Source organism: Periplaneta americana, chromosome 12, assembly GCF_040183065.1.
Source record: "Periplaneta americana isolate PAMFEO1 chromosome 12, P.americana_PAMFEO1_priV1, whole genome shotgun sequence".
Classification (NCBI taxonomy): domain Eukaryota; kingdom Metazoa; phylum Arthropoda; class Insecta; order Blattodea; family Blattidae; genus Periplaneta; species Periplaneta americana.
In genome coordinates this window covers 12591346-12601723 of record NC_091128.1, presented here as the reverse complement: position 1 = coordinate 12601723, position 10378 = coordinate 12591346, and the positions used below count along the sequence as shown (strand labels likewise).

General features: G+C 36.5%; 1 non-coding gene across 1 annotated transcript; it reads right to left on the bottom strand.

Moving 5' to 3' along the window:
* Positions 1–2400: 2400 nt before the first annotated feature.
* On the bottom strand, positions 2401–2472 carry TRNAK-UUU (transfer RNA lysine (anticodon UUU)). Its single transcript has one exon. It is a non-coding gene; the product is annotated as a tRNA-Lys (tRNA).
* Positions 2473–10378: the final 7906 nt, after the last annotated feature.

The window sequence follows — 10378 nt, the reverse complement described above, 5'->3', positions numbered from 1 at the left end:
TCCAGGAATGGGGTAAGCACTCGTGGCAAATGCAGTCTATTGCTTGACCTTGATCCTCACTACAGTCAGCGATGTTTACAATGTAGGAAGAAAGGACTAGTCAACCGTACCCCATTATCTCATTACTTAGTTGCCACATAAGTGATCCCATAAATAATTTATTCCAGGTAACTTTATTTGCAGATCATATAAGTGTCGGTATCTCTAAGAAACAATACGATCCCTTTGTAAACACTTCTAATACCGCACTAAATCTAATGAATGAATGGTTTAGTGCAAATATACTAGCACTTAATGTTGACAAAATCAGTTTAATGTAATATACAGGGACATCATTTTATTTTTACTAACATGTTTAATATTAACTTGCCTATACCTCTGGATCAACTCCGTTTGCTACCCCCTTCAACGATTGGAGTTCGATGATACTGGCGTAATATACAAACAAATCACTTTACTAGGTATAGGAGGGAAGAAAAGTAATTCATCCATTTACGTGAACTAGATAATACAGCGCTTATGAGTTTGACCATTTTCATTAGGGTTTTGTTTAATCAAAATACAGTACTGTATTAACAATGAGTGTTTTTACTCACGAACTGAGCTGTCCATGTGGACGTATTCATTATGCAGTGTATATTATACTGTCTACAGCACATTAGCGTACGATATAGAGAATGAAGTTAAATTGAAAAATAATCATAATATGGATATTTAAACACATTTTCTTAAATGGTGGATGTTCATCTCGATACATTTTTCAGTTCTTTTGTGCATGTTATCGCACTATAGACTATTGTACCTAATTTCAAGTACCAGTTTCGTCCTTCGTACTAGTAACTCATGTTGAAATAATTCTGTATCTACTTTGTAAAAGAGTACCTTACGTACTGTAAATTCAGTCTTCACTTCTGCCCGATCTGAAAGGATAAAATTACACAGACATGCTATCTACTGTCCGTCCAAGGGGTTTTGTCGTAGGGTCGTAGAAAGGGGTAAATCACGTGACAGTTAATTACATAACGAGGCACTTTCTTTTAAATTATTTTAAATAGTTGTATAATATTACGTAGACGTCCAATTCCTAACAGAAATTAATGTTTTCAGAAAAGAGCTAAGACAGCCCAGCCACTAGCTGGCGAATAAAAGCTGGTGGGTGAAACCGGGGATGCGACGTAGGCAAATGGACGACAGTACCTGTCCGAAAATGATTCAATATTGAAAGCCTTTTCGTCACTGGAAAACGCGAACATATTTTTGGAATGTACTGTTTACTGTGACAGTAAGGCTACTATGAATGTATAGGCTTCTTGGATCTGTGTGGACGACGGTTTAACTTCATTAGTAGAAGGGGTGGGAATGAAGTACATTAAGAAACTCAGTTACAATGAAAATTGAAGTAAAAATAAAATGATGTCCCTGTAATATTCAGTACATAAGTTAATAGTGCTCACTTGTCCTACAATATAAGATTAATTAATGGAACCGATCTCAAAGAATCTATGAGCACAAAGTTTCTTACTTTAGACTTGGATAATCACTTGGGCTGGAAAACACACATACAATAAGTTCCTCCTAAATTGAGCTTTGCCTGTTAAGCATTAAGATTCATATCTTCTGTTTATAATATAACAATCCTTAAAATATACTTTTCATACTTTCATTATGTAATATATTCTGGGGGGACTCACCTGAAGCTAAACATATATTTGTTTTACAAAAGAAAGGCACACGGTAATAGGCATGTATGCATAAATGGGCATCATATATAATATGTTCCAAAATTTAGAAATATTGATATTACCATGAAATTAAAATTTGCTTAAACAAGCCAATTGGTTATCCAAATTTTGTTTTATACCGATTTTAATGTTTTGTAAATTCAACAAATATATAAATATATATTATGAAAATATTATCATAAAATCGTCTGAAATATAAATAACAACATATTTATCCTACCAGAAGAAATTTGACATGTCCTTTAGCTGAACCTAAATGTTACACAGCCATTGAGATACATCATAGTTCGTAAGGACAAGGTTATACAACTCTGTTTTCATAATAAATCCTGTCCACACCTGTGGAGTAACGGTCAGCGCGTCTGGCCGCGAAATCAGTTGGCCCGGGTTCGAATCCCGGTCGGAGCAAGATACCTGGTTGAGGTTTTTTCCGAAGTTTTCCCTCAGCCCAATAGGAGCAAATGCTGGGTAACTTTCGGTGCTGGATCCGGACTCATTTCACCGGCATTATCACCTTCATATCATTCAGACGCTAAATAACCTAGATGTTGATACAGCGTCGTAAAATAACCCAATAATAAATCCTGACCTAGGTTATTTGAGTTTAATAAATAAAAAGAAAATAACAAATTATTTGAATAATTTCGAGGAAAAATTGTTCCGGAGCCGGGTATCGAGCCCGGGACCTTTGGTTTAAAGTACCAACGCTCTACCACTGAGCTACTCGGGAACTCTAACCGACACCGATCCAATTTTTCCCTCTATATCCACATACCTCAAAGTGGGCTGACAACCGTCAAGCAACCAACTTCGAGTGCACACTAACTCCGTGTGACTTAAATTGTGGTTTTCTGTTAACGAACAGTGACGTGTATTATGCAAATCAAGATTTCAGGTATAACTCCCTGTAAAGTTGGGATCTTTGGTTTAACGTACCAACGCTCTACCACTGAGCTACTCGGGAACTCTAACCGTCTGTTAACGAACAGTGACGTGTATTATGCAAATCAAGATTTCAGGTATAACTCCCTGTAAAGTTGTAAGTTCGGTTAGAGTTCCCGAGTAGCTCAGTGGTAGAGCGTTGGTACGTTAAACCAAAGGTCCCGGGTTCGATACCCGGCTCCGGAACAATTTTTCCCTCGAAATTATTCAAATCAACTTTACAGGGAGTTATACCTGAAATCTTGATTTGCAACAATTTATTTATTCCCTTTTCCTATTTTCTTTTTCCAAATTTCAATATGCTACTGTATTTATTCATTCCAACTTCCATAATATTCTTGACTTGATTTTCTATTTTCATCTTCGTAATTATCCCTGTTTTGTAATAATTGTATTAATTTTGTAATGTCATTGAAACTTTGTTATGTCTCTTAGTACAAAATAGTTATTTATGTGAAGCGTTCCCGAACAAGAGCTTGCTCAAACGGGAGTGTTTTACGTAAATAATATGTATTTATTTATTGTTTATTTTGTGTTTCAATAAATATTAAAAATAAAATACCATGTGAGTACATTCTTTCCATGATGGTGTTTGATATGAAGAACGAAGATACATTTAGTATTAATGAAAACATCTATAATTTTAATACAAAACACAAATCAGACTTTCATTTACCATCTGTTAATCTAAGCTGTTATTAAAAAGGAGTTAACTCTTTGTGTATTACGGTCTTCATTGTACTGGCCTAATTATCTTGAAGCTTTAAAGGACCATGAGAAAAAAGTTCAGAACAGAATTAACCAAATTTATACATAGACTATTCATACTTTCTACCAAAGTAATACACTGCTTATCCTTTTAATTTTATTTAACCGTAGAATGGATACAAGGGTGACAATTCACTCCACAAAAACTTATATTTTGTTGCCATATTCTTAGATAGCAGATTTTTTCCGGGGTTTTCTGTCAACCCAATATGAGCAAATGCTGGGTAACTTTCGGTGCTGGTCTCCGGACTCATTTCACAGGCATTATCACCTTCATCCCATTCAGACGCTAAATAACCTAAAATGTTGATGAAGCGTCGTAAAATAACCTACTAAAAATCTTTGAATGGCTTTCACAGGTATTCCTAGTTTCCACTCCTCAGTGGGCTATGACTTTCAAAGCAGTACACACGTTTCATAATGTCGTGGGATGGTTAGTAAGCCCAGGTACACAGGCAAGTTTGTAAGTTTTTATAGCCGTTTCTTTCATTGTGTTAGTGATGGCTGTAAGAGATGAGGATATAAACTGTGGTGCATTGGTGGCCGCTCTTTATGTGCCGCAGTGCTACTGCACACAGTTAATTTTCTGTCCCTTGCACAATCTTATTTATTATTTCCTTTCATTCGTTTTAAGCGTTTCAATGTACGAAGAATCTGGAACTGATATTGTCTGGCTTGTGCGTCGTCTGCAAGTCCCAGTCGGTATAGTAGCCTCGTTTAATTATTAGGCAGCGGAAATTATTTTAAGATTTGTAGGTCTTTATTGCATGCACCGATAATAAAATGAAAATGCGACGTTGTCACGTCTTGTTTGTTGCTGCTATATATTAATATAACATGAATATGGGCTAGGCTTAATTGCTCAAAGCATGAGTTAATTTGAGTTAATTTGAAGATTATTTATATTATGTAGATTATTTATTTTAAATTAATTATTATTTAAAAAAAGAATTAAATAGAATAAATGAATAATAAAATAAAGTAATATAAGTAAAAATTATGTAATTTTATTTTAAATGTAAATAATTAATTAAAATAGGCGTACTTACTTTTTAATATCTATTCATCATCCGTGTCACTTTCTCTTAAATCCACAATGAAACGTTCCCCATCTCCTGTTGTGTCTTGTTGTATCCAGTACCGTTCTCCGACCTTGATTGTGTGGTCAACACAGGACGACCAGAGGTTAGAATTTATGTTTTCAACTCCTTCTCTTAAATGCTCACACACACACTAGCACTGAGGGTTGGGGTTGTATTGTTTTTCCTCACATGGGACTTAAGGCGAGCCCATACTAGCTCTATCGGGTTAAGAACACAATGATAAGGGGGGAGACGAAGAACTTCATGTCCATAAGAGGTAGCTAATTCGTCCACTATGTATGTTTTATTAATATTGGCTTTCCTAATTGTTTGCATCATGGCTGCTTTATTAGGAATAGGATGAGGCACTGGAATTTTGTGATATTGCATAAAATTTATGATGTCTTTTACAGATGATCTAAGAGTGGGAAATTTGACAGCTTACCTGGAGTGATAACTCGCATTATCCATAACAATAACACATTTTTTGTCTCTTGGTAAATTTTGGAGTAATCTAGTTTTGAACCAATTTTCGAAAACTTCACCTGTTATTTCATCGTGACTATCCGCTTTAGAATCTTGTATGTTTCTTGCAGATAAATAAAGACAATTGGGAACCCATCCCTTTCTTCCCCCAGCATGAAGCACCATGATACGCTTCTCTCTTGAAGATGGAGATTTCAAAATACAATTGCATGTGCAATCATCCCATCCTTTCCGAACAACATCGTGTGTATCGTACCATGTTTCATCAAGAAATACAATTTGGGATCCTTCAGACCGCAGTTTATTTAGGCGTTGCAAATAATTATAACGCCATGCCACAATTCTTGCGGATTCCATAATAGCTTGTTTCCTTTTCAGGATACGAAAACGAAACCCAAGTTTTTTAACCAATTCTCTTAAGGTTGTTTCTGCATAAGGAAAACCGGAAAGTTTGACTTTTTGTAATAATTCTTTTATTGTTAAGGTTTGGCCCTTATTGTAAGAACTTTATATTTCACGGCGAATGTAATCACACGTAAAACCATCTACTTTATTAAATTTTGTGACTTTGTGTCCACGCTTTTTAGGTGTCTTAGGTCCCTTTTTTACAATTTTTCTTACAGTATTTCTATTTAATTTAAGAATTTTATATGTCTCCGAAATTTTTCCTTGACCTAAATTGTTTTTCTGAACATACGTGTGAGCACTGCACACAAACGTTTGACACTGCTTACATAATTTTGGTCTAGCTTTTGAATTTGAATTGTTATTTAACTCTGATATATTTATTATTATTATTATTATTATTATTATTATTATTATTATTATTATTATTATTATCACAGTCCACAGCGATCAGCGGATCAGTATAAACGTGTGCGGAGGGAGCTCGGCAGTGGAGAAATATTGTAGTAGGGGCATTGACACCGACATCGCGTAGCAGAGTAATAATGGCGAGTATCGAAGAAAATAGTCAAGCAGTAGTGAAACTGGAAGCAAATATTGAAGAGATCTACAAGAAGTTGGAAACGCTACAGAAGGAAAACGACCTAATGAAAAGTAAGGTGAAATATCTAGAAGAATATCAGAGAAGAAGGAACTTAATATTTTTGGAATCGAGGAAAGGAAGAAGGAACAGGCATTGGAAACATACGAGACTGTAATGAAAGTGTGCTAGGATTGGTTCAGGATTGATGTGAGTGATGGACAAATAAAAGAAGCATACAGAGTCGGGAAAAATGGAAATATACCTATACTAGTTAAATTCTCAAGTATAATGGCAAAAGAAAAAATTTTGAGCAAAAATAAGTACTTAAGAAACTCAAATATTAGACTGGAACATGATTTTGAATATACAGTAAGATGCAGGAGAAGAATATTGATTCCTTTTATGAAGGCTGCAAGAAAAAATGATCATTTCGCTAGATTATACGGGGACAAATTAAAGATAAATGGGCAGATGTTTGATGTGGAATTCTGCTTAGAAAATTTGAACCATAAAGAGCTAGGGACAATGAAAGAAGAAATAAGGAACATTATAGTGAAACATACGATGGGAGAACTATTTGAAAAATTAGAAGGTGGAGAGGTCATCACACAGGAAAGAATAGCAAGCGATGGAATGAACCAGTCAGCGAGTGACATGAACCAGGAAGAGAGGCCAGCGACCAGAGGAATGCATAGCTCAGCAACAGCAGCGGACGAGGATGGCAACAAGCAATTAAAGAAGAAACAAGAGACTTGCACTACAATTATAATGACGACATCAGGTAGACAGGGGTAACAGAAGGACGGCATACAGGAGCTGAGAACAGCAAAAAGAGTTCAGTGAATCCAGCTGGAAGAACGAATATGGGTCAGCAATTACAGAAGGGATCGAGAGATGAAGAAGATACCAAGATAAGAAGACAAGATTCTACAAGAACTGGAAGGGATGAAGCAACATTAGGGACACCGAATAGAGGTTTGTCAGTGGGAAAAAATAAGGGACAGAAAACTTATATCTTAAGAGGTTGGTGCTTGAGTGGCATGAGTGACAAAACGTAAGAAAGTGATAAAATGAAAGAGTGATAGTGACAGAAAAGACGGTAAGGCAAGGGAATAATGGTGAAAAAGAATAAGATGTAATAAGTAAGTAGTGATACAAATATAATAAAGAAATTGAGAATGGAAAGGTAATGAAACGGTAGGAACTACTTCATCTGAAAAATATACAGATTAGATTAATGGGAATTAGTGGTTAGTGCATGTTAGTGATTCAAGTGAATAAATAAGTTAACAACTATGGAAGAGTTCAACAAATATAAGCAATGTTCGGAGCAATTAATAAGAGATCAAGAGAAGTCATTGTTTAGATATTTAAGAATAAGATAGATAACTAGGAAAGGAAAGGGCAAATATAAGAAGAAGGGAGGGAAACAGAGGTGAGGGACGTGATAGAAAAGTGATCAGGGTCATTTATATGTAATAGCCGGAGGTTTAGAAAAAGCGTAAGCTGAAATTCATGCATCCAAGGGAGTGATGGCACTGTATACAGAAATGTGAAGAGCCATCACGACCGATGTAAGCTGGTGGAATAAATATATCATATCATATTATTATTACCATCGTCGTTATTGACGTTCATGGGTATCGGTTCCGACACTTCACTCGCTTCCCACGGCCTCCACATTTTTATTATACACTGAACTGTAATATAATTAATTTTCACTGTGAATTAGAACAAGACACACTGCTAAAATTTGCAACTCTGGTTTATACACTCCGCGTGGAGTATTGGAGCGGCCTTCAAAAGACTTGACGACAATGGACAGCGCAACATAATTAAAATTATTGAAACTACAAAGCTTCCGTCCTCTTTGATACCGCTAGCCTACTAATTGAACGTGGCCACTATAATGTGTGCTGAATTCCTTATCGCAATGAACAGCAGTGAAATGCAGCGAATCTTGCACATGCGCACAGAGCTTAAATTCTCTTGATGTATGATGTAATGAACGGTTTTCTATTATAAAGATTATGACCTGCAAGAGCAAACAGTGAGTTGGAGTGACTCGTTCGCATTGGCGTTTTATAAAACCTACAACCAATCAGGAGTGAGTGACTATAATAAAATCAGTCTCATGATTAACATTCGGCAGGTCTTTGAGCGGGCCGCTTGCGTAACATTCGTGAGGTCTTTGAAATTATATTTTATTATTGTTTTCAATTTCTTGTGTCTCCGCTCCAATCACTCGCCACAATTTCATTGTTACAACCAATAAGCTGTTCCATTATAAAATGACACCTACTTGTCTAATCCCGTGGATTAAAACCGACGTTTCAATGTCTTGCGAAATAAGTAATTAGTTTGCTACAGGTTTTACATGAATGACTAGTGTCCCGATGTGAAATGCGAACATGTGGAGGCCATGGGAAATAAATAGTGCGTCAAGTAGTGTTAATGTCTCAAATGGTGCACAAACAGTCTCAGGGAATTATATGTAACGTATATGGATATACTAATAATTCTCTGCCAAAAAAGGGACCAATAGTTGAAACTGCAAAGGCGGTGGGACTGAGTAAGCAAAGTGTCAGTAAAATAGTCAGAAGAAAGCTTAAAACACCTCAGAAGAAGCGCAACAAAATGCAGAAATTTAGAAAATTCGATAATTTTACTTGCGTTATACTGTAGTTCGTAGCGAAGTTTAAAACATTTTTTAAAAAGGGACAATCGCCAACCGTGGCTGAATTACTAACCGAGCTGCAAAAAAAGTGCCAATTTCCGTACAAAGAAGTCAGTCTTCGGGAAATTTTATTAAATCTTGGTTTCTGTTTCCGCATGCTCAACAAAGGCGTAAAATTGTGGAGTTTTCAGAATAGTAGCATGGCGATACCGATATTTGTATAAACTGAGTAGTCTTAGGTCTGCTGAATATCAAATAGTTTCTTAGACGAACCTTGGTATGACACACTCTACGTGGTAAGAAAGGGTTGGGACGATGGGAATTGTTCGTGTTGTCTTCCAGCGCCCGTGTCTCGGGGTAAGATAATTATGATACTTCATGCTGGAAGTAAGGATGGATGGGTTCCTAATTACTTGTATCAATCATCAAAAAATTGGTGACTCTTTACCTGATTCTTGTGATGAAATGAATTCAGCAAAATTTGAGAACTGGTTTCAGAATAAATTACTACTGAATCTGCCTGACAGAAACTGTGTTATTGTTTTAGACAATGCGAACTATCATAGCAGACTAAAATAAATGATCCCTACCATGTTTACTAAAAAAGATAACATACTAAGATTTATGAATGAGCATAACCTGGATATTCCGAATCCAGTCCCCAAAAAGCAGTATTATTAGAGATTATTAAGGAAGCAACATAAAGAGGGAATTTGTTGCTGATGACACTGCAAGAGCCCATGGTCATGAATTACACAGATTGCCCCCTTACCATTGTACTCTGAACCCTAATGAATTAGTTTGGGCAAAAGCGAAGAAACAAGAATAAAAAAAATAATCTGACCCGTGCAGAAGTGACACTGTGTGTACAGTTTTGCGGCAATGTACAGAAGACATTCTACCAGCTTTGTGGGGAAAATGTGGTAACAAAACCATAGAAATTGAAAGAGCATACAGTCCACACCTGTGGAGTAACGGTTAGCATGTCTGGCCGCGAAACCAGGTGGCCCGGGTTCGATTCCCGGTCGGGGCAAGTTACCTGGTTGAGGTTTTTTCCGGGGTTTTCCCTCAACCCAAAATGAGCAAATGCTGGGTAACTTTCGGTGCTGGACCCCGGACTCATTTCACCGGCATTATCACCTTCATCTCATTCAGACGCTAAATAATCTAAGCTGTTGATAAAGCGTAGTAAAATAACCTACTAAAATAAAATAAAAAAAAGAGCATACATGTTGACGGATACTGAAACTGACAGCAGTAATTACATTCATATATATGAGGTTAGAGCGCAGAGCTGAGACGTCCCGGGTTCGATTCCTGGTCCCGGAACGAATTTTTCTCAAATTATTAGGTATATACATGTTGACTACTAACATAAAATAGTAGTCGTGATTATTCAATGAGAATGGCGGGACCTCATATATATAAATATAGGTATAGATATCAATGTTAGCAGTATTCAAAAACTGTTGCTAAAATATAGCCATAAAGTCATTTAAATACGCGCTCCTGCATACATGATTTATACGTCTAAAATGCAGGTAGTAGGCCATTGACAATACAATGAAGAGAATTCGGCTGGCGCCGTGGATCGTGTCCCGGTATAGCTCAGTCGGAAAGAGCGCTCAGCGCGCAGAGCTGAGAGTCCCGGGTTCGATTCCTGGCGCCGGAACGAATGTTTATCAAAGTATTA